Below are 13031 nucleotides of genomic sequence, written 5' to 3'. Positions count from 1 at the left end.
CAGTAGTTTAGTCAAAACAGCATGCAGTCCAATTACAAACTGAAGAATCCAACCAAGGAAATAACATAAGATCAACTGATAGTCCATTCTGTTCTGGGATCCAAAAGCCAATTATGACAAATAATGAAGTCTAATGAAATGAAATAAGTAGATAGGATCAATACTATTGGAATATTACTCAAAGAACAAAATATAATATTACTTTTGTGACCTTACCTACCCTTGCTTGCAATACTTTAAGCATATAATCTTTCAAACTTACACTGTTCTTCAGCTCTGCAATTGGAGCCCCCAGATGGTGTAGTGGACTAAGTGACTTGAAGGTTGGGTTGCTGACCTGAAAGCTGCCAGGTTCGAATCCCACCTGGGGAGAGTGTGGATAAGCTCCCTCTATCAGCTCCAGCTCCATGCTGGGACATGAGAGAAGCCTCCCACAAGGATGGTAAAAACATCAAAACATCCGGGCGTCCCCTGGGCAACATCCTTGCAGACGGCCAATTCTCTCACTCCAGAAGCAACTCCGGTTGCTCCTGACATGAAAAAAAAAAAAGCTCTGCAATTAGTGATAATTTAATTTATCTATCATGTCAGAAGCAAACCGAGGGTACAAGTTGTAATGTATTTGAAAAAACAAAGCTAAAAAAACTTAGCATTATACTAGATGTTCACTTGGAGTGCCTCTGTTGTTGCTACAAGAAGGTCCTTCCTGCCACTTTTGGAATCTCACTTGCTGAGGTGTTCCTGTGAGTATTCTTGATTTAAGGCATTTGCATGCTGGCTGATATCCAAACAGGGGATAAGCTGGAGATGTCAATGCCTTGGTCTTTTCATTGCTGGCTCCAACTTCCTGGCAGATGTCAGGTGGTGCAATGCCGGCTAAATGTTATAATTTCTCCAGTGGTGTGGGACATAGACATCCTGTGATAATGCAGCATGATTCAATAAGAGCCACATCCACTGTTTTAAAGTGGTGAGATGTATTCCACCGTGTGTATTTTTATCTATCCTTGTGGATGTTTTATATAATTGCTGCATCCCATATTCTTTGACATATTTTAATTAGAACTACAGTAGATTATTTTCTGTCACTTGAAGTATCTCTTTTTGAATATCATCTGTCCCTGGTGATTTCTGTCATGTTCCTGGGCTCTACCTGTTAATGTGAGCAGAGTTTAATCAAAACAACACCCAAGTTGTGCCAAAAACAGGTTTACTGAAATGAAGAACTGCAACAGCATCTTTTCAATGCCCGACTACAAAACATAAATATAGCTCATGGTTGATGTGGTAAAACAAAGTCCCAGGCTTCAAAGGCACTATCAAAGTTTTAAAATCACATAAAGTAAACAAGGTTGTTGGAAGTACAAACCAGTTTTCTAGTCCAAGAATCAAGCGATGAGATCTAGTCCAATCTTTTTACATAAGGTTCCAAGGTTCACAGCCAGGTTTCAGGGTTCCTCAGGATACAACACAGGTTCTCTGGATTGGGTCTGGGCATCAGGATGTGGCTCTGTGGGAAAACAGTCATGATACACATCCCAATATGACAGATACTATACTCTCAGTGTCTTGCAGAGTTCTTTTATGTAGCTAATCACAGCTGCACCCCATTTCAGTCCTTCCCAAATTATCTCTGCAGCCTATGAACCAATTGAAAGGGAATGTCAACTTGACCTCTTGCAAACCAGAGGGACATTAACCTTTGGCACTTGGTGTTCACTTTCTTGGAGATCGTTGATGGCTATACAGCAGCTGCAGTTGACAGGTGTCTCAAAGAGTGAGTCAATCTCTTTTAAAAGGCCAGCAGTTAACTAATACTTCTAGATTCCTTCATTCTTGGGAACACATTGGTGCAGTGTCACCCATGTGGCAATGGCTGGTTGCTTTTCTCTTTTCATATCTACCTCCTTGATAGTTGGTCTTTGCCACACAGCAGCCATTATCTGCTAGCCAGCCACTCCACCCCAGGCCCCTGGTTATCCTGGGAGTCTCCTACTTCCCCCTCCCCTTTCCTTCTTTAGAGAACTGATTTGCTCTTTGTGGAATGGGGTGAACAACCAACCACTCTGCCCCAGACCCCCAGCCTTTCTGGGGGTCTCCTCCTTATTCCAAACCCTTTCCTTCTTTAGAGGACTAATTTGCTCTTTGTGGGGTAGCAAGCCAACCAATCTGCCCCAGACCCCCAGCCATCCTGGGGGCCTCCTCCTTCCCCCTTCCTCCCCTTTCCTTCTTTAGGGGACTGATTTGTACTTTGCCGGGTAGGATGGCCAGCCAACTACTGGATCCCCGAGTTCCAATAAATTGTTGAATCTGCTTGTCAATCTCTGTGCTGGGCTAGGAAGAAATCCCTAAATGTTTGGCCCTTGGCGGTCCCTTCCAATTCAATAGACGAAGCATGAGGCCAGGCACCCACCTTGTATTTAAATGGGTGTGCTCCCACAGAGCAACTTAAAAGAGAAAGGGCCAGACACACAACTGTCCCTACATGCAGGAATCATTACACCACTGTGCACCCCAGGGCACTCTGTCAGACCCTGGAAGATCTCAGAATAAAAGCATGCTCACAAAGGAAACTCCTTGGAAACAGCTTTATTTTCCTTCTTCCCATGGGGTATACAAAGCAAGTTCTGACTAGTTCCCGCCAAATTGGCAGTATATTATCTAGCTGACCCATGACCCCTCCTACTATCTATTTCTAACGACTACATTCTATTTCACCAAAACATGCTACATTTCCCAGGTTCCCAGGTTTCCCCCCAGTCCAGATGGCTCTTATCAGAAGCCAGAGCTCTCCTCCCTTTCCCAACCAAATTGGCATGGGGTGGACGAAGCAGCTTGTTATAGCTGGTACAGACACATCCTGACATGACTCCCCCTCCACAAAGATGGCCCTTTGAAGAATGAACAAAAAACAGAGCAGGGAATAAACAAATTAAAGTCCAGGCTTGTGGGGAAAGTCTTTGTGGAAGAGTCTAGTCAATTTAGGGGCCCTGATGTGTTTAGCAGCCACCCATTCAGGGTGGAGGGCCCGGGAAGCCCACTGGACCAAAGAATACAACCATCCATGAGACTTCTTGGAGTCCAATATTTCCCTAATTTCAAAATGAATGTATGCACTGACCATGATTGGAATGGGGTCCAAGTCAGGCTGGCTCCATTTGTAAGTAGCACATGCCCATTTCAGCAGGCTGACATGGAACATGGGGTGGACTTTACACCAAGTATGAGGCAGCTGTAATCGGACAGCGTTGATGATGGCCGAGATGGGAAAAATCCAATGTATTCTGCCAAGCTTTTTAGAAAGCTGAGTGGACTTCAAGTATTTTGTCGACAGACAGACCAAGTCCCCCACTTTAAAGTCTGGCTGAATGGTCCTCTTCTTATTAGCAAAATTTTTGTAATCCTGTTTTGCCAAATCCAAGGCAGCTTTAATCACAAGCCAGAAGGCAGTGACCTTTGCACCCCACTCTTCTGGATTCCCTCCCCACAAGGCCTTTAGCTCCAAAGCAGGGAAGGGAGGAAAATCCCTGCCCCCTACAGCTTTAAATGGGGAGACCCTGGTCGAGGCATAGTCCGAATTATTATAATATTATTCCACCATGTCCAAAAGGGTGACCCATTGGTCTTGCTGGTAAGTACTAGGCATGTGCGATCCATGAAAAAAAATGGTTCAATAATCACTTTGACTATAGGGGGTGCTGCCGCTTCATTTCTAAAGTCATTTCAAAATTTTGAAGCAAAAGATTCAAAACCTTCCAAAACTTCCAAATCTTCGTATGTACCTCGTTAATGGCAGATGCGCATACGCATGAAGGAAAACATTATTGTCAATGGAGAAAATTGAGGGGACTCTCCCTCCCTCATTTTTGAGCTATCCTAATGAAATTTTCTACAGTGGCAGAACACAAAAACCACTGTTAGTTCACCAAATCTAAGAATGTTTGACTTATCCTCAGATTTTTGGAGAATTTTCAAAGTTTTTATAAGAAAACATTTTTTAATAATAACAAAAAACTGTTCCTGGTTTGAAAGTGTTATTTCCTGTTTCATTGGGTTGTCTTTACTTTGAAAGTCATTAGTCTACTTCAGAAACTTTTTTTTTGTGGCTGAAACTTTCTTAAATTGGTGGAGAGAGACTCAACAAACCATAATGTGCTGTTTTTTATAGGACGATGTCCCTTGCTGTTTTTATGACAGAACCAATTAGGAAATGACATTTATCAACCAGGAACAGAAATCATAGCACACCATCAAATCACTCCTGACAGATGGCCATCAGCCTCTGAATAAGGAAATCTGTTCCTGGTTTGAAAGTGTTATTTCCTGTTTCATTGGGTTTTCTGGGGCTGAGAGTGAGTAACTTGCCCAAGATCACCCAGTGGGTTTCCATGGATGAGTTGGGAATGAAGCCACAATCATAGTCCAACTCTCAAAACTCTACACTACACCATGCTGTCCCAAAAAGGGGCCCGCTGTTTCTTCCTATGAGGCTTAGCCCTCTTCTACTTATGAGTGGCTTTCTTCCCTATGAGGCTTAGCTCGCTTCTGATGTTGCACTATGTCTTAGGGAAAAAACCTCAGTCTTTTTTTTTTAATGCTCCCATGAGAAAATGTATAAGGATGTGTGTGAACTACAATTCCCAAAAGTCTTGAGTCAACCCTCCCAAAACTCCCCCAGGATTCACAGCTGGCCATGTTGGGTCTGTGTGCAAAGCTTGGTCCAGATCTGTCACTTTTCTTCTTATCCCAGATTATATGGCAGTGGGGACTCATATAATCCTGTTTAAATCAAATAATCTGGAATCATATCCTGGGATATAGGGCAGTGTAGATCCAGCCTGATTCCTCTTCCACACTGCTCCTCTATCACAGGATCGGATCCCAGATTATCTGCTTTGAACTGGATTATATGAGTCCACACTGCCAGATAATCTGGGATAAAAAGATAATCTAGGAGTGGATTTCTTCCGATGGGGCTTAGCCCACTTCTAACCAGGAGGGAACATGCTGAGGAGTGGATGGTGCTTACACATGTCACATACACACAAATATAGAGCAAATTTTAAAAGGAATACTGTTAAAACATAGATTTAAAATGCAACCTTTTACCTTCCCAGAATGATACTAATGTATATATTTTAATGTGACTCCCTTTCCGTCTCAAATCTAGAGAGAAAAGTGGGGTGCCAATAATAATAATAATAATAATAATAATAATAATAATAATAATAATAATAATAATATCAGGGTAATTTAAAATAATAGAGGGGAATTGTGGAAAATCCTTAGCAGGGTGATAGTTTGCTTTCCCTGGCCATTTCCAATTTTCTTCTCCCCCTGAAGTGGAAAGCCAGTTACACACCAACCTGGGTGGAGAGTTCTAGTTTGGGGTTTTGCCAGCACATTGCAAGGGAGATCCTGCAGAGGAGAGGGCATTGCAAATCCAGGCTTGCTCCACTTCTGCAACCCGGTTTAAGTGCAGGAAGAGGAAGTGGTTTGCAAGGGAGATCCTGCAGAGGCGAAGCAGCAGCCAGCCAGCCAGCAATTCCCTTTGCAAATCCAGGCTCCCTCCACTTCTGCAACGCAGTTTAAGAGCCCCATAGAAACCAACTACTCCAGGATGGGAAGGGGATTTCTCTCCTGAATAGCAACGGTTGGTTAAATTAAAACACTTTCTCATATATCCGACAGTTATCCGAATGTGAAACTCTAGGCTGCGAGAGCACTGGAAACCAGACACCAAGCCAATAAATAATCTAATATCTTTATTATAGAATTGAAGAAATAGAACAAAAATAAGCAAAATATATAGTCCATCAATAGACCTTCTGGGAAAGGTCAAATATAGTCCAGTATTATATAGTTCAATGTCCAATATTAGAGTTTAAAGGTGAAAATCCAGTTAACCGAAACACACTCCAACTTCCAAGCAGTTTGAGTGGGGAATAATCTGGATCTTAAGCAAGAGTTCCAAGGAGAGCAGTCACAAGGCAAGGAATTCAAGGCAAGGCAAGGGAAGGCAAGGAAACAAGACAGGGCAAGGCTGGAGACAGAGGATCCAAACGCGATCCGAACTTGACTCGAAGGCGAGGCGTCGCTCCCAATCTACACACGAGTAGAACGCCACAAGGACTAGAGGCGAAGTTAACACTCCAACTTTTTTTTTCGTGTCAGGAGCAACTTGAGTCGCTTCTGGAGTGAGAGAATTGGCCGTCTGTAAGGACGTTGCCCAGGGGACTCCCGGATGTTTTGATGTTTTTACCATCCTTGTGGGAGGCATTTCTCATGTCCCCGCATGGAGCTGGAGCAGATAGAGAGAGCTCATCCGCACTGTCCCCGGGTGGGATTCGAACCTGGCAGCTTTCAGGTCAGCAACCCAACCTTCAAGTCACTTAGTCCACTACGCCATCTGGGGGCTCCTAACACTCCAACTGACACGTTGACACTGCACTGGCTGGCCAGCACACAGAACTTTTAAGGGACTTCAAATCTCCCTTTCAAACAGGTGTCTAATACTTTTCCCAGGGGAAAAACTGACTGGAGACAACATCTTCAGCAGATGCAAGCCTCCCTGAAAACTCACAAGGGAGTTCAATTAACATTCTCTCTGGCAGCTAATCAAGCGCTTTGACTCAGACTGGCCTTCTCCGAACGACTCAATTCCCCAAACAGCCGCCTTGGGAAGGGAGGGGAACCGCTGGGAACAGACTCGGCTTCAAGGCCTCTTTTAATGAGCTCTGGGCTTGAATTGTCAACAGGGAGCATCTGGAAAACGGGCTCTTGCTGAGCCGGTAAAATTCCCAAATACTCATCGCTCTGGTCCGCAACGAGTACCGGGTCATGACCCGAAGGTCTCTGTGACATCACACCGAAAGTATTTCGAGGCATGGGCACCAACGCTTTGAATTGGAAGGTTAATTCAGAAACAGCAAACCACCTCGGATTAACTAATTTATTACGATTAACGACTTTTCCAATTTTTTTGCTCATGCCTAGTAAGTAATATAGCATCTCAGGAACTGTTGTAAAGTCTTTTGGACCCGCTCCATGGCACTGTCTATCTCAAGATGAAATGCTAAGTGTCCGCTCAGTTCCTAACATGGTCAAAAAAGACGTCCAAAATTGTGATGTAAATTGGCGCCCTCTGTCTGTTATGATTCACTCAGGACACCCGTGTAACCTGAACACATGATGTAAGATCAATTTAGACAGTTCAGAGGCAGAAGTGACTCTCTTAAGAGGCACAAAATGATTCTATTTGGAAAACAAATCAATCACAGTCCAAATGGTATTATAGCCATTACTCTCAGGCAACTCAACTACAAAGTCCATAGCAATATAAGTCGGGTTGGTCACTGGTTGTAACAGACCAGAGGGCTTGCCCACTTTTTGTTTGGCTTTTGCACAGACTGAGCACTCTTGTAAATAATCCCTAACATCTCTGCGCATGGTAGGCCACCAAAACTGGTGAGCCAATAGTTTCAAAATCTTTGTAAACCCAAAATGACCCGAAAGTTTGGAATCATGGGATTGGGCCAGCACTTTGCCTCAGAGGCTGGCAGGCACATAGTATTTGGAACCATAAGTCCATAACTCTCTCTCCATGGACAATTCTCCCTTGTGGGTTTGGAGCCATTCATCTCCCTATGCTGCCTCCTTTAACTCCTCTGTCAGCTTGAGTAATTGACCATCGGGGGGGGGGGGGGGGAGGCCTGTCCCACAGCTTGGTCTGGGTTTGCACCACCAACTCCAACTGTTGTTTAGAGAACACAGTCCCCAACTCCCCCGGGGCCGAATAGTCGGCTGCTGGCATGCAGGAGAGAGCATCAGCCAATTGATTTTGCTTTCCAGGGAAGAATTTCAAGGTGAAGTTGAAGTGACTAAAGAACTGAGCCCATCGCAATTGTTTAGCATTCAGTCTTGGGGAGGTTTGTGATTTTTATGATCTGTCCACACTTCAAAGGGGATTGACGTCCCTTCCAGGAAGTGATGCCAATGCACAAGTGCTGTCTGACCTGCAAAAAATTCCTTCTCCCAGACATGCCAAAGTTTCTCAGTCTCTGAGAATTTTTTAGACAAATAAGCACAAGGCCTTAACTGTCCGTCATCATCGGCTTGTAACAGCATGGCCCCATAAGCCGCTTCTGAAGCATCGCAATGGACAAAAAAAGGTTTGTCCATTCAAGCATGGATCAAGATGGGCTGACTGGTGCACCTGCGCTTCAATTAATCAAATGCCTTCTGGCAATCAGGGGTCCATACTAGCCTCGCCCCAGGGGACTTGATCTTTTTCATCTCCCATTTCTCCCTGGTTTTCAAGAAGTCTGTTAATGGGAGAGCAGCATCTGCAAAATCCTTGATAAATTGTCTGTAGAAATTAGCAAACTCCAAGAACCCTTGGAGTTGTTGTATGTCTTTCGGGCTGTGTGGCCATGTTTCAGAAGTATTCTCTCCTGACGTTTCACCCACTTCTATGGCAGGCATCCTCAGAGGTTGTGAGGTATGGATAAACTAAGTAAGGAAAGGGAAGAATATATATCTGTGGAGAGTCCAGGGTGTGGCAAGAGTCCTTTGTCACTGGGAAGCCAGCATTAATGTTTCAGTTAATCACCCTAATTAGCATTGGAAAGGTTTTGTCTCTTGCCTGGGGGCATCCTTTGTTCAGTCATTAGCTGCCCTCTGCCCTCAGAGTGTTGGTTCCCATCTACTGTTTTGATTTTAGAGTTTTTTTTTAAATACTGATAGCCAGATTTTGTTCATTTTCATGGTTTCTTCCTTTCTGTTGAAGTTGTCCACATGCTTGTGGATTTCAATGGCTTCTCTGTGTAGTCTGACATGATAGTTGTTGGAGTGGTCCAGCATTTCTGTGTTCTCAAATAATATACTGTGTCCAGGTTGGTTCATCAAGTGCTCTGCTATGGCTGATTTCTCTGGTTGAATTAGTCTGCAGTGCCTTTCATGTTCTTTGACTCTTGTTTGGGTGCTGCGTTTCTTGGTCCCTATGTATACTTGTCTACAGCTGCATGGTATCCGGTAGACTCCTGCAGAGGAGAGAGGATCCCTCTTGTCCTTCGCTGACCGTAGCATTTGTTGGATTTTCTTTGTGGGTCTGTAGATAGTTTGTAGGTTGTGCTTCTTCATCAGTTTGCCTATGTGGTCAGTGGTTCCCTTGATGTATGGTAAGAACACCTTTCCTCTGGGTGGATCTTTGTCTTGACTCTCATGGCTTGTTCTTGGCCTTGCAGCTCTTCTGATGTCTGTGGTGGAGTATCCATTGGCCTGTAGAGCCCAGTTTAGGTGGTTTAGTTCACCTTGGAGGAGGTGAGGTTTGCAGATTCTTTGTGCACGGTCTGTCAGGGTTTTGATTGTGCTCCTTTTTTGACTTGGGTGATGGTTGGAGTTTTTTTATGAAGGTATCTATCTGTGTGTGTAGGTTTTCTGTAAACTGTGTGGCCCAATTGTTGATTGGGTTTGTGGATGACCAGAACATCTAGAAATGGTAGTTTTCCTTCCTTTTCTTTTTCCATGGTGAATTGGATGTTTGGGTGGATGCTGTTAAGATGGTCCAGGAACTTGCTGAGTTCTTCCTCTCCATGGCTCCAAATTGTGAAGGTGTCATCTACGTATCTGAACCATACAGTAGGCTTTTTTTGGTGCTGTTTCTAGGGCGTGTTTTTCAAAGTATTCCATATAGAAATTTGCTACTACTGGGCTGAGAGGGCTCCCCATGGCCACTCCATCCTTCTGTTCATAGAATCCAGTGTCCCACTGAAAGTAGCTAGTGGTGAGGCAATGGTGAAACAGGGCTGTGATGTCTTCTGGGAAGTTTTGTTTGATTAGTGTGAGGGTGTCAGCTACCGGGACCTTGGTAAATAGGGACACCACATCTAAGCTGATCAGGATGTCCTTGGTGCTTAGATTGAGGTTGCTGATCTTTTCTATGAAGTGTGTTGAGTCCTTGATATAGTGTGCAGTGAGCCCAATGTGGGTTTGTAGCTGTGTAGCCAGAAATTTTGCCAGGTTGTAAGTCGGCGATCCAATGGCACTTACAATGGGTCTGAGTGGGATGGAGTCCTTGTGGATTTTGGGGAGTCCGTAAAGCCTGGGTGGGAGGGCTACTGATTTGCACAACTGTTGGCGTATGTCAAAGTTAATGGAGGAGTTCTTGATTAGAGTGTTTGTTTTTCTGGTGATTTTGTTAGTAGGGTCTTGTTTCAGTTTCTTGTAAATTGTGGGATCTAGAAGTTGTCTGATTTTTTTCTTTGTATTGTTCTATTTCAATGATTACTGTGGCATTCCCCTTGTCAGCTGGGAGAATGATGATTTCTGGACCTGAGTTGAGATCTTTGATGGCCTGTCTTTCTTTTCTCGTTATGTTGCTGGGGGGAAGTTTTGCATTTCTCAGGATTCTTACCTCCTCTGCTTCTTCCTCAGGGAGCCGGTAAATTGCTGATTCAACATTGGCAATGATGTTTTCTACTGGGATCCTGGTTGTGGTGACCGCAAAATTTCCTCCTTTTGCTAGAAAACATCATTGCCAATGTTGAATCAGCAATTTACCGGCTCCCTGAGGAAAAAGTGAAGGGGTCACTGAACCAGAGTGACTCCATGTTGGATGCCTGTCTGTTTGAAATCATTAATTAGTCTCTCCTTCAGAAATGATCTTAAAATTTGCAACTTGCTGTCTTGTTACAAAATAGCATGTGTCCTGTATGTTTAGCAAGAATCAGTTGTGGTTAAGCTTGTGGTGAAGCCGATTCTGAGAAATGTATGCAATACATGTACCTTTGCCTAACCTGTTGAAATGTTCTACAGTTTGTGGTGAGCTACATCCTGGAATTGTTTACAGGTCAGGATGTGCCTGCCCACCACAAACTGGGCTGGTGGGTTTTCCAGTAAACCCAGTCCAGAATGAGGAACTAGAAACGTGATAAACAGGTTGGGTATATAAGGCCCCGAGCAGATTCGTTCGGGGCAGACAGTTTTTGCCAGCTTCACTGCCGTGTCGCTGCTGTCTGTCGGTAGCTACCTAAAATAAAGGTGTTTGTCCTCAACTTTATTGGTCTCCGAGTGGTGCTCATAGCAGCTTGGCAAACCCGGTGTTTCATGTGATTGGGGTACTCCCAAATCTCCCCTTTCAAAAGTAGAGGAGGTAAGAATGGAAACTGCAAGGAAACAGCAGCGCCCAAACATGTTGGCTTGGCATGATCTCAGGGATGGTCTGTATGGAGGAAATGTGCACTTAAACAGAAAGAACCTTCTACAAGAGCTTTCTTGGTTTTTGCTGCAGCCTGATGGGTTGCATTTTACCTTTGCAAGCTGCTGCTGATTCTTGAAAGGGCTTGGGTGAAAAGTGATGCTCAGGACTATTGTAGTAAGCTCCTGTCACATTAGAAGAAGCTGTTCCTCTTTCACCAATTGGGCCAGGCCATCAATGCAGAGCTCACACTTGTTGGTGCTTCTGCAAACAATTATCTGGTAGCCCTTCTGGATTTCATATTTATCGAGCAGCTTGATAACCTTGAGCATCGTATCAGTCTAGATACATGGCATAAGCAAAGCCTCAGTTAAGACCTCTGAATGTCATTATGAGGCAAAATGCATAGACCTTTCCCATACTTTGGAAAAGAGGAATTAGTTTATATATCTTGTGTGATTTTCTATATAAAAACCTCTGTACCAGATGACGTGGGACCGCCAAATCAACCTGGTGGAGGGCCATCGTATTTTCTTTGGCCATTGATCTGCACTAACTGGATTCCAGTATCTGTAACACCCCTAAGCAGCGCGAACACTGGAAACCAACACGGAGGCCAATAAACAATCTAATATCTTTATTAAAGCAATAAAAGTTCTAAACAAAAATGAGCAGAGTATATAGTCCAGCAGTTGACCTTTTAGAGAAGATCAAAATTAGTCCAATATAATGAAGTTATATGTCCAGTATTAGAGTCCAAAGTCTATAATCCAAATAACTGAAACACACTCAAACTCTTTGGAAGTTTGAGTGGGGAAAGAGCAAGGTTTCACAGGGAGATTCTTGAAGTAAAGTCCAAAACAAGGATTCAAGGCTAGGCAAGGTATTTTGTGGTGGATCTGAAACGCAGTCCAAATTTGACAAGGAGTGGAACGCAACTCCCGGTCTACTTGTGAGTAAGCGCACCGGAGGGCCGCTTCAAAGCTCAGGAACAAGAGTCAATGTTCTTCTATGAATAGTCACGTTGACACCGCGATAGGGAAAGCTCAGTGCAGAACTTTTATGGAAGTTCAAGAGCTTCCCCCAACAGGTGTTTAACTCCTCAAATCTTCCCAGAGAACGAAGCTGTTTCAACATCGTACCAGATGCCTGCCTCCCCAAAACTTCCCAAGGGAAATGGTTTAATCACAATCGTCTCTCTCCGCTAATCTCGCGCTTCGTCTTAGAAACTGCTTATGGGAGCGATGTGTTTTGAGAAAAGCCTTCCTATCAAACACCAAACTTTCCGAGGAACCAGGCTCTGTTTCAAGGGCGTCCCTAATTGGCTCTGGCATGAAAATATCAACAGGGGACATCTGGAATGGAACAGAATCTTGCTGAGATGGGAAAAAGCCCGAATCCTCTTCAGTTTGATCTATGATGGCTGCGGGGTCATGGGCCAAAGGTCCCTGAGACATCACAGTATCTTCAATCCAAGTCAGAAGAGCACCTTTGTTATCCTAATTTAGTGGTTCATTCATTCCACATTTTAGAAGCCACTTCTTCTTTTACCTCTGCAACACAATGGCCATGATGCCCTGCTCCTCGCCAACAGCACATGCCTCACCTTCATAACCATGCCTTTTTGCCCTGGAGGCATATTAATAATTATTTAATTTGGAGGCTGGATGTCCACCTGTCAGGATAGTTTTGATGGTGACCTTCTACTTGGAAGAAGGGGGTTGGAGTAGATGGACCTTGGGAGGTCCCCTCCAATTCTAGCATTCTATGAAAATGTAGAATTGGTTAATATTGGTTTCTTCTATTAGACATTCAATGAGATAGCTGTTGTGGC

The 13031-nt window shown here is 44.0% G+C and overlaps 1 pseudogene; it reads right to left on the bottom strand.

Annotated features, from left to right (window-relative positions):
• Nucleotides 1-11210: 11210 nt before the first annotated feature.
• Nucleotides 11211-12768, bottom strand: LOC134295280 (dead end protein homolog 1-like; annotated as a pseudogene).
• Between the last annotated feature and the right edge of the window lie 263 nt (nucleotides 12769-13031).

The sequence above is a fragment of the Anolis carolinensis genome, chromosome 1, assembly GCF_035594765.1.
Source record: "Anolis carolinensis isolate JA03-04 chromosome 1, rAnoCar3.1.pri, whole genome shotgun sequence".
Lineage (NCBI taxonomy): Eukaryota > Metazoa > Chordata > Lepidosauria > Squamata > Dactyloidae > Anolis > Anolis carolinensis.
Note: the sequence above shows the minus strand (reverse complement) of the source record. Positions and strands in the feature narration are given on the sequence as shown.